This window comes from Heterodontus francisci, unplaced genomic scaffold, assembly GCF_036365525.1.
Source record: "Heterodontus francisci isolate sHetFra1 unplaced genomic scaffold, sHetFra1.hap1 HAP1_SCAFFOLD_58, whole genome shotgun sequence".
Classification (NCBI taxonomy): Eukaryota; Metazoa; Chordata; class Chondrichthyes; order Heterodontiformes; family Heterodontidae; genus Heterodontus; species Heterodontus francisci.
Window position 1 is genome coordinate 2,954,781 of NW_027142006.1, and position 12,370 is coordinate 2,967,150.

Below are 12,370 nucleotides of genomic sequence, written 5' to 3' on the forward strand. Positions count from 1 at the left end.
TCTTTCTTGATACTATTCGATAAACTCAGACCCTGCCCAGACACCGACAGCTTCTCTCCCTCACTGCTGTTCCCTGCCCTAATGGTGCAGAAATCCCCTCTCATAGTTGCACATTAAAACTGGTCTCACTGCTGTTCCCTGCCCTGACTGTACAGAAATCCCCTCTCATAGCTGCACATTAACACTGGTCTCACTGCTGTTCCCTGCTCTGACTGTACAGAAATCCCCTCTCATAGCTGCACATTAACACTGGTCTCACTGCTGTTCCCTGCTCTGACTGTACAGAAATCCCCTCTCATAGCTGCACATTAACACTGGTCTCACTGCTGTTCCCTGCTCTGACTGTACAGAAATCCACTCTCATAGCTGCACATTAACACTGGTCTCACTGCTGTTCCCTGCTCTGACTGTACAGAAATCCCCTCTCATAGCTGCACATTAACACTGGTCTCACTGCTGTTCCCTGCTCTGACTGTACAGAAATCCCCTCTCATAGCTGCACATTAACACTGGTCTCACTGCTGTTCCCTGCCCTGACTGTACAGAAATCCCCTCTCATAGCTGCACATTAACACTGGTCTCACTGCTGTTCCCTGCCCTGACTGTACAAAAGTCCCCTCTCATAGCTGCACATTAACACTGGTCTCACTGCTTTTCCCTGCTCTGACAGTACAGAAATCCCCTCTCATAGCTGCACATTAACACTGGTCTCACTGCTGTTCCCTGCTCTGACTGTACAGAAATCCCCTCTCATAGCTGCACATTAACACTGGTCTCACTGCTGTTTCCTGCTCTGACTGTACAGAAATCCCCTCTCATAGCTGCACATTAACACTGGTCTCACTTCTGTTCCCTGCCCTGACTGTACAGAAATCCCCTCTCATAGCTGCACACTGACACTGGTCTCAGGTGAATTTTGAGTGGTCATTAAATGATCCGACGATGGCGTGGCCTCGGTTAATAGCAGTTTGAAGCCGGATATCAGTTTTAAATTCCATCGGCTCATTCCAAAAACCGACCTTTAAACAAGTCAAAACACTGGAAACACACGATGGCTCATTCAACGTCTATGGAGAGAACAAAGACGTTTACTGTTGGGGTTTGGACAATGAAGAGAAACATAGGAACTTGATGAGGACATGCAGCCTTTCGAGTCTGTTCCACCATTCAATTAGATATTTGCTGATCTCTATATTAACACCATTTGTCTGCTTGTTTCTGTAACCCTTGGTACCTTACCTAACTCAAATCAATCATTTGTCAGAAATAAATAAGGAAACTGATTCATCGATTTTCTTAAAAGCAAAATACTGCGGATGCTGGAAATCTGAAATAAAAACTGAAAGTGCTGACAAGACTCAGCAGGTCTGGCAGCATCTGTGGAGAGAGAAGCAGAGTTAACGTTTCAGGTCAGTGACCCTTCTTCAGAACTGGCAAATATTAGAAATGTAAAAGATTATAAGCAAGTAAAGCGGGGGTGGGGCAAGAGATAACAAAGGAGAAGGTGTAGATAGGACAAGGCCACAGAATAGTTGACCAGAAAAAGGCAAACAATATGTTAATGGTGTGCTGAAAGACAAAGCATTAGTGCAGATAGGGTGTTAATGGACTGAAAAACTAAACAGCCACAATGACAAACATGAAAAAAACAGTGGGTAGGCACAGTAGAAACAAACTGAACAAACTAAAATAAAGTTTTCTTTTTTACTTTGCCGATGTCTTTGTCTATATTGTGGATCCTTCTTCAGACTGTCTTCTTTCACAATGTAGTTCTGACCTCTGGTGATGTTGATCGTAATCAGCTTCAACTTGCTGATAGTTTTGGAACTGAGCAGATTTTCTTTGCTTGTTTCTACAACATGGAACTCAGTCTGACATGTGGACCCCTGGGAGGATTTAAAAGTAACTTGGATGATCCCTAGCACTGGTGGAGGAGTATCTGATCCATGGGAGAAGATTTTAGATATCAGCTTGTTCAATTACAGTTTCTGTTTTCTCTGTTACTTGTGGAATGTCGGAGCATCCATCATGTTGATCATTGCTCCGAGTCAATTACTGCAGATATTGTCGAATTGCCTATGAACACATCACACATGGGCACGTGTCGGGACCTGTGGTCGTGAGCAACAAAAATCTTCTCTTGTGCTGCAAATATGTAATCTTCCTTCTGGCATTTAAATCTATGAATGTTTCCTGCAGGCTTCGATCAGCATACTGTAGTGAAATGTCCCATTTTTCTGCAGACTTTACACTTCTTCCCTCTCGAAGGACAAGTTTTGTAATAAGGATCCTCACCACTGCAATGATTGGATGTTTGAATGTGATTGTGATTTCTGTCTTGGTCTTCCTTGACCTTTCTCTGGGTTTCCTCTGTGTCCTTGTGTTTTGTGTGTTTCTCAGGGGAATCTCGTCGTCACGTTATTTGCCTCTTTCTCAGACTTCTGAGTCTCATCATGTAGTGGTCAAGAGTCTCGCACCATATTGTTTTGCTTGCCTGAAACATAAATTTCATAGTGAGGATTTGCCCTTTCTTGAAAATATCTTGTTAGAAAATGCATCGCAACATCATAATCATTTTCGGTTCCAGTGTCTCTGAGTGTATTGAAGGTATTGTCAACGTTTGGTCCAGCAGAGTGTAGGAGTAACGCTCTCTTTCTTCGGTGTGTATTGATAGCGAGTGCCATCATTAGGAGTTCAAGTCTTGTGAGCCATTTGCTCCAGTGTGGCCCTGGGTTGCTGTCTATCTCTGTAAAGGCTGGAAAGACTGGCTGTTGTTGTGTACACATGATGATCGTTATTTATTTAAATCTGGAATTGTCAATGTAAGTCTTCTGTATGTCCCTGGTTGTCTGTGTGATTACTTCTTTTTAATCCTCAATGTCAGAAAAATATAGTGTTGTGCTGTGTTCTTACGTCTACATTAAATGATGACCCCAGGCTTTATATTCAGATTCAATCCAAACAGTATTTATTGTCTTTCTTATCTACATGGCATGATCACAGGTCCCAGGTCTTTTTCTCATTGGTGTGTGTGTGCTCTCTCCAAGCCATGTTCGAATGTGTCTCTCAAAATGGTGTCTCCTTATATATGTATGATGATGTCATCTGTTGCATCAGTGGCTTGGTCTCTTAAAGGTACAGTTTCTTAAAGGTGAAGTCACCATTACACAACATTGCAAACAATGAGTCAGCCACGGTCGATAGAGTGTCAGGAATGAAGGTCAGAGGAGCAGACCAGGCTGGAAACACATAAAGAACGAGGGGCAGCCAATGTGAAAAACAGAGAATAAACAACATGGCATGGGTGGTGTTTACAATACCTCGAATTTCGGTTTGATTCTCTTCCAGGTCAGAGGGAATTCTAGTAACATGATGTCTATGGAATCACAGAATGAAGAACAAAGAGACCATTTGGTCCATCATGCCAGTGTTGTCTCTTTGGTCGAGACAAATTACAATTAGTCCTGCTGCGTGGCTTTTTCCTGTAATCCTGTACATTTTCCCTTCCAGCATCTATCCATATCCCTTTTGAAAGTTACGATTGAATCTGCTTTCATCTCCCAATCAGGCAGTGCATTCCAGATCACAACACATTACTGTGTAACAAATGGTTCTTCATGTCACCTCTAGTTCTTTTGCCAATCACCTGATATCTGTGTGCTCTGCTTACTGACCCTTTTGCCACAGGAAACAGTTTCTCCTGATTTAAAGTGTTGAGAACCATCATGATTTTGAACACCTTGGACAAATCTCTTCTGAACGTTCTCTGCTCCAAGAAGAACAACCTCAGCTTCTCCAATCTCTCCACATAACTGAAATCCTTCACCCCTGGTATCATTGCAGCAAATCTCTTCTGTTCATTTCTTGCCCCAGAAATAATTGAAATGAAATGTTTCTAAGAAAATGCATGAACTAAATAAAAAGGAGAGAGAAATAAATGCTGAGCAAAATGGATATCAATGTTTGGAAGGTAAAAAGAGCAAAGAGATCGAAATTTTATTGTCGAGGAGTGAGAGGAATAAATAACACTTTGGAGATTTTGTCAGTGGATTTACTGATAAATTTGGGAATTGAGAGGAAGCTGGTTCACAGAGAAAAAACTGCCAACCCTGGGGAGGAGCTGACAACTGCATCCGTCCAATAAGAGACAGAGTAGAAGTGACAGTTCAGTTAGTGGAACAGGACACTTTTAATCTCAGGATTATGGGTTGGATGATCCACTGTGGGTGCCCGTGAAATTCCACAGGAGCTAATACAACACCTTGCTGTCAGTGGCTCCTTGGTCAACGGGTGTGATTCTTGTTTAAGGAGTGTGATTAATGAAAGTGTGAGCGACCCTAGGTTCAAATCACCAATGAGCTCTTGGCATTTTTAGTTTAATGTTACTGATTGCTGTCAGACTTACGGAGCTGGCTTCAGGACCAGAGAACTGGATTCAAAGAGCTTGTCGACAAAATTGAAATTTACAAAATGTACAGATAGCCAAGTGAGAATATAAAGTTGTCGCAGTAATTGAGATCTGACTCCAAAAACAACAGGACTGGGTTCTGGAATGGAATGGAATGGAATTCTTCAGTGTTTCTGTTGTTTGGCTTGCATTGACTCATCGATTTTCTTGTTTTTCACTTTGTCGATGCCTTTGAATAATTGTGGATCCTTCTTCAGAGTGTCTTCTTTCACCAGGTAGTTCTGACCTCTGATGATGTTGATTGTAATCAGCTTCAATTCGCTGATAGTTTTGGAAGTGAGCAGATTTCCTTTGCTTGAGTCTACAACATGGAACTCAGTCTGACATGTGGACCCATGGGAGGATTTGAATGCCACCCCTGCGTTGGAGTTGCATCCATCCAATAAGAGACCGAGTAGAAGTGACAGTTCTGTCAGTCGAATATGAGACTTTTAATGGCAGGGTTGTGAGTTTGAGTGCCATTCTGTTTTTCCCTTTTGTAAGGCTTCATGAGCAGAGAGTACAGGGAGTGTTTCAAATGAGCAGGTCTCGCTTTGATTCAGGACTCTTACCTCTCAGCAGCATCTCACTATGAAAGATTGAATTTGATCTCATTTCATTCTCAGCTCGGGGTCTGTGCGGCTCAGTGGCACTTCTGGCTGTCTCCCGCTTCACAATCCAACAGTACTGAGAAAGCAATGGGGAAAATTACTCACATGTTGTGTTCTTTAATTTTTTGGAAAACTTGAATGTATGTATTTTCTTCCAAAACAAGGACACCAAGTCATTGTTAATGTAGGGCTGAAATAGCTCAGTTGGGAGAGCGTTAGACTGAAGATGTAAAGGACCCGGGTTTCAGCAATTTTGCTTCATTATGCGTCCCTTGCCTTGGATCTGATATTCCAGTTGCACAATTTCCTTTGAAATTATTTACCAAGCACCAGTGGATTGAATTTGAGAAACAACACAGAGTCATTTACAGCACAGAAGGTGGTCGTTTGGCCTATCACGTCCATGCTGGCTCTTCCCGGAGCAATCTAGTCAGTTCCACTCACCAGCTCGATCCCTTTCCTCCTGCAAGTTTCTTTCCTTCAAGTATCCATCTAATTTCCTTTTCAAATCATTGATTGTCTCTGCTTCCACCACACTCGTGTGCCAAGACATTACCACCCACAACATAAAAAATTCCACCTCATCAAGGATGGAAATACTTACATCTTCTATATTTGCTTATTCTCTATTTCTATGAGAATAGACTGACATTCAACATGAAAGGAAACCCAAAAATCTTCGAGCAGCATGTAAATGATAAGTGGGTAGTAAGAGGTTGATTCGGGTCTATGAGGGACAAAAAGGATAATATAAGCTTAGAGGTGCAGGGCAATGTTAATCTACTTAATGAGTACTTTGTATCAGTGATCACTAAGGAAGTGGAATTTGACAAAATATCAGTCGAAATGAAGAGAGTAGAGTCAATGGAGAGGGTACAAATTGAGAGAGGGAGGTACTAAAAAGGCTGGCTGTGCTTAGGGAAGATAAATCACCTGGTCCGGATGGCTCACATCTCAGGTTGCGAAAGGAAATGCGGATGCAGATAACGGAAGGGCTTACTATGATCTTCCAATCTTCCCTGGATACGGGGGAGGTGCCAGAGGATTAAACAGTGGCAAATGCGACACCCTTATTCAAGAAAGGGTGTGAGGACAGTCCGGGTAACTACAGGCTAGTTAGATTAACAGCAGTGGTGGGTAAGGTTTTAGAAAGAATAATCAGGGTAAAAAATCAACAGTCACTTGGAGAGGTTCGAGTTAATTAAGGAGAGTGAGCATGGATTTATAAATGGGAGTTCATGCTTGACTAATCTAACTGCATTTTTTGATGAACTAACAGAGCAGGTTGATGAAGGGAATGCAGTGGATGTTGTTTATATGGATTTTAAGGAAGCGTTTGACAATGTACCACATAAAAGGACGGTTAACAAAATTGAGGTTCGTGGTATAGGAGGGTCAGTGTCCAATTGGATAGAAAATTGGTTTAAGGACAGAAAACAGCGAGTCTTATTAAATGGTTCTTTGTCAGACTGGAGGATAGTCGACAGTGGTTTTCCCCAAGGGTCAGTGCTAGAACCACTGCTTTGTTTGCTCAAGGTAAGTGACTTGGATCTTGGAATACAGAGTAGAATCTCAAAATATGCCGATGACACCAAACCTGGAGGAGCGGCAAACAGTGAGGATGATATGAACTGCTTGCAACAGGACTGTGATAGGGTAGCAGAATGGGCAGACAGGTGGCAGATGGAATTTAATAGTGACAAGTGTGAGGTGATGTATTTTGGCATAAGGAATAGGGAGAGGCAATATATACTTAATGGCACAGTTCTAAAGAGTGTACTGGAATAGAGGGACTTGGGGTTCATGTGCATCAATCTTTGAAGGAGGCAAGTCATATTGCGAGAGTGGTTCGCAAAGCATATGGGATCTTGGGCTTCATAAATAGAGGCATTGAGTACAAAAGCAGGGAAGTTATGCTGAACCATTATAAAACTCTGGTTAGGCCCCAATTGGAGTGTTGCTTCCAGTTCTGCTCAGCAGACTTTGGAAAGAATGTGAGGGTCCTTGAGAGGACGCAGAGGCGATTTACCAGAATGGATCCAGGGATGGGGGATTTTAGTTACAAGGTTCGGTTGGAAAAGCTACGATTATTCTGCCTTTCTCAAAGGAGATTGAGTGGAGAATTGATAGAGGTGTATAACACCTCTAGAGAACAGGCCATCCTGGACTGGGTATTGTGTAATGAGAAAGGATTAGTTAACAACCTTGTTGTGTGGGGTCCCTTGGGGAAGTGCGTCCATAATATGATAAAATTCTTCATTAAGATGGAGAGTGAGAGAGTTGATTCCGAGACTCGGGTCCTGAATCTAAACAAAGAAAACTATGAAGGTATGAGGCGGGAGTTGGCGATGATAGATTGGGGAACGTTACTGAAAGGGTTGACAGTGGATAGGCAATGGCTAGCATTTAAAGAGCGCATGGATGAATTACAACAATTGTTCATTCCTGTCTGTGCAAAAGTAAAACAGGAAGGGTGGCTCAACTGTGGTTACAAAAGAAATTAAGGAAAGTATTAGATCCAAGGAGGAGAAATATAAAATGGCCAGAACAAGCAGCAAACCCGAAGATTGTGAGCAGTTTGGAATTTAGCAGAGGAGGACAAAAGGATTGATTAAGAAGGGGGAAATAGAGTATGAGAGTAAGCTAGCAGAGAACATAACAACTGACTGTAAAAGCTTCTATAGATATGTGTAGAGAAAAAGATTAGTGAAGACAAATGTGGGCCCCTTACAGCCAGAAACGGGGGAATTTATAATGGGGAACAAAGAAATGGCAGACCAATTAAATACATACTTTGGATCTGTCTTCACAAAGGAGGATACAAATTATCTCCCAGAAATGTTGGGGAACATAGGGTCTAGTGAGAAGGAGGAACTGGATGAAATCAGTATTAGTAGGGAATGTTTGGTAAATTGATGGGATTGAAGGCCGATAAATCCCCAGGGCCTGATAATCTACATCCCAGAGTACTTAAGGAAGTGGCCTTGAAATAGCAGATGCATTTCTGGTCTTTTTTCAAAATTCTATCGACTCTGGAACAGTTCCAATGGATTGGACGGTAGTTAATGTAACTCCACTATTTAAAAAAAGAGGCAGAAAGAAAACAGCGAATTATATACCGGTTTGGCTGACATCAGTCGTGGGGGAAATGCTGGAGTCCATTATAAAAGATGTAATAGCAGAGTGCAATAATAACTCGTCTCCACTCCTAGTATTTATAAATCCCACACGTTCACTATAATGTGAACAATTATTTCCTGTTGTGTCTCACTCAGATTGATAAACTTCACTGTATTGGAGTGAGGTGACATCTACTGGCGGGAAGCAAGAACTGCAAATAAGCAGCAGAAACTCCACAGTCTGTCAGGGTTAAAGAAACATTGCAAGGTGAGGAAACAGCGAAGTGGTTTGATTGGGCAGATGGAGACATGATTCCACTTGTGGTGGTGTCTGAAGCAAAGGCCAGAAATACAAAATTGTCATTAATAAAAGAAATGAGGAATTCATGAAAAATGTAGTAACGTAGTGAATGGTTAGAATGTGGATAGAATAGAAAGTGAGATTGGATGGACAGAAGCAGTCTGAAAGGATGGCTGAAACAAAAGGTGAGTGCCCTGAAATGTTAACTGTGTTTCTCACAGCACAGATGCTGCCAGAGCTGCTGAACATTTCCAGCACTTTCTGTTTTTATTTCCGCATTTGCAGGATGTTGCTTTGATCTGAAAAAAAATGAATGATTGGCTGGGGGGTTCCAGTGAAATTCCACAGCAGCTAATAAAGCTTGACTTGTCAGTGGCTCGTTGGTCTAGGGGTATGATTTTCGCTTAGGGAGTATGGTTAATTAACATGCGAGAGATCCCGTGTTCAAGTCCCGGACGAGCCATGGTCTGGTGGCATTTTTAGATTCAGGTTATCTATTGGTTTCAGCCTTGCAGAATGTGGAATTGACTTCCATGCGGAGCTGGCTTGAGGACCAGACAACTGGATTCAAAGAGCTTGTCGACAAAATTGCAATTAACTAAATGGACAGATAGCCAAGTGGGAATATAAAGTTGTTGCTGCAATTGTGAACTGTCTCCAAAAACAACAGGACTGGTTTCTGGAATGTAATTCTTCAGTGTTTCTGTTGTTTGGCTTGCATTGACTCATCGATTTTCTTGTTTTTCACTTTGTCGATGCCTTTGAATAATTGTGGATCCTTCTTCAGGGTGTCTTCTTTCACCAGGTAGTTCTGACCTCTGATGATGTTGATTGTAATCAGCTTCAACTCGCTGATAGTTTTGGAAGAGAGCAGATTTCCTTTGCTTGAGTCTACAACATGGAACTCAGTCTGACATGTGGACCCATGGGAGGATTTGAATGCCATCCCTGCGTTGGAGTTGCATCCATCCAATAAGAGACCGAGTAGAAGTGACAGTTCTGTCAGTCGAATATGAGACTTTTAATGGCAGGGTTGTGAGTTTGAGTGCCATTCTGTTTTTCCCTTTTGTAAGGCTTCATGAGCAGAGAGTACAGGGAGTGTTTGAAATGAGCAAGTCTCGCTTTGATTCAGGACTCTTACCTCTCAGCAGCATCTCACTATGAAAGATTGAATTTGATCTCATTTCATTCTCAGCTCGGGGTCTGTGCGGCTCAGTGGCACTTCTGGCTGTCTCCCGCTTCACAATCCATCAGTACTGAGAAAGCAATGGGGAATATTACTCACATGTTGTGTTCTTTAATTTTTTGGAAAACTTGAACGTATGTATTTTCTTCCAAAACAAAGACACCAAGCCACTGTCATTGTAGGGCTGAAATAGCTCAGTTGGGAGAGCGTGAGACTGAAAATCTAAAAGTCCCTGGTTCAATCCCGGGTTTCAGCAATTTTGCTTCCTTATGCGTCCCTTGCCTTGGTTCTGATTTTCCGGTTGCACAATTTCCTTTGAAATTATTTACCAAGCACCAGTGGATTGAATTTGAGAAACAACACAGAGTCATTTACAGCACAGAAGGTGGTCGTTTGGCCTATCACGTCCATGCTGGCTCTTCCCGGAGCAATCTAGTCAGTTCCACTCACCAGCTCGATCCCTTTCCTCCTGCAAGTTTCTTTCCTTCAAGTATCCATCTAATTTCCTTTTCAAATCATTGATTGTCTCTGCTTCCACCACACTCGTGTGCCAAGACATTACCACCCACAATATAAAAAATCCCACCTCATCAAGTATGGGAAATACTTACATCTTCTCTATTTGCTTATTCTCTATTTCTATGAGAATAGACTGACAGTCAACATGAAAGGAAACCCAAAAATCTTCGAGCAGCATGTAAATGATAAGTGGGTAGTAAGAGGTTGAGTCGGGCCTATGAGGGACAAAAAGGATAATATAAGCTTAGAGGTGCAGGGCAATGTTAATCTACTTAATGAGTACTTTGTATCAGTGATCACTAAGGATGTGGAATTTGACAAAATATCAGTCGAAGTGAAGAGAGTAGAGTCAATGGAGATGGTACAAATTGAGAGAGGGAGGTACTAAAATGGCTGGCTGTGCTTAGGGAAGATAAAACACCTGGTCCGGATGGCTCACATCCCAGGTTGCGAAAGGAAATGCGGATGCAGATAACGGAAGGGCTTGCTATAATCTTCCAATCTTCCCTGGATACGGGGGAGGTGCCAGAGGATTAAACAGTGGCAAATGCGACACCCTTATTCAAGAAAGGGTGTAAGGACAGTCCGGGTAACTACAGGCTAGTTAGATTAACAGCAGCGGTGGGTAAGGTTTTGAAAGAATAATCAGGGTAAAAAATCAACAGTCACTTGGGGAGGTTTGAGTTAATTAAGGAGAGTGAGCATGGATTTATAAATGGGAGTTCATGCTTGACTAATCTAACTGCATTTTTTGATGAACTAACAGAGCAGGTTGATGAAGGGAATGCAGTGGATGTTGTTTATATGGATTTTAAGGAAGCGTTTGACAAGGTACCACATAAAAGGGCGGTTAACAAAATTGAGGTTCGTGGTATAGGAGGGTCAGTGTCCAATTGGATAGAAAATTGGTTTAAGGACAGAAAACAGCGAGTCTTATTAAATGGTTCTTTGTCAGACTGGAGGATAGTCGACAGTGGTGTTCCCCAAGGGTCAGTGCTAGAACCACTGCTTTTTTTGCTCAAGATAAGCGACTTGGATCTTGGAATACAGAGTAGAATCTCAAAATATGCCGATGACACCAAACCTGGAGGAGCGGCAAACAGTGAGGATGATATGAACTGCCTGCAACAGGACAGTGATAGGGTAGCAGAATGGGCAGACAGGTGGCAGATGGAATTTAATAGTGACAAGTGTGAGGTGATGTATTTTGGCATAAGGAATAGGGAGAGGCAATATATACTTAATGGCACAGTTCTAAAGAGTGTACTGGAATAGAGGGACTTGGGGTTCATGTGCATCAATCTTTGAAGGAGGCAAGTCATATTGCGAGAGTGGTTCGCAAAGCATATGGGATCTTGGGCTTCATAAATAGAGGCATTGAGTACAAAAGCAGGGAAGTTATGCTGAACCATTATAAAACTCTGGTTAGGCCCCAATTGGAGTGTTGCTTCCAGTTCTGCTCAGCAGACTTTGGAAAGAATGTGAGGGTCCTTGGGAGGACGCAGAGGCGATTTACCAGAATGGATCCAGGGAAGGGGGATTTTAGTTACAAGGTTCGGTTGGAAAAGCTAGGATTATTCTGCCTTTCTCAAAGGAGATTGAGTGGAGAATTGATAGAGGTGTATAACACCTCTAGAGAACAGGCCATCCTGGACTGGGTATTGTGTAATGAGAAAGGATTAGTTAACAATCTTGTTGTGTGGGGTCCCTTGGGGAAGTGCGCCCATAATATGATAAAATTCTTCATTAAGATGGAGAGTGAGAGAGTTGATTCCGAGACTCGGGTCCTGAATCTAAACAAAGAAAACTATGAAGGTATGAGGCGGGAGTTGGCGATGATAGATTGGGGAACGTTCCTTAAAGGGTTGACAGTGGATAGGCAATGGCTAGCATTTAAAGAGCGCATGGATGAATTACAACAATTGTTCATTCCTGTCTGTGCAAAAGTAAAACAGGAAGGGTGGCTCAACTGTGGCTTACAAAAGAAATTAAGGAAAGTATTAGATCCAAGGAGGAGAAATATAAAATGGCCAGAACAAGCAGCAAACCTGAAGATTATGAGCAGTTTGGAATTTAGCAGAGGAGGACAAAAGGATTGATTAAGAAGGGGGAAATAGAGTATGAGAGTAAGCTAGCAGAGAACATAAAAACTGACTGTAAAAGCTTCTATAGATATGTGTAGAGAAA

General features: G+C 42.2%; 1 non-coding gene across 1 annotated transcript; it reads left to right on the forward strand.

Annotated features, from left to right (window-relative positions):
• The first annotated feature begins 9,847 nt into the window (after positions 1-9,847).
• On the forward strand, positions 9,848-9,920 carry trnaf-gaa (transfer RNA phenylalanine (anticodon GAA)). The gene has a single exon. It is a non-coding gene; the product is annotated as a tRNA-Phe (tRNA).
• The last annotated feature ends 2,450 nt before the right edge of the window (positions 9,921-12,370 follow it).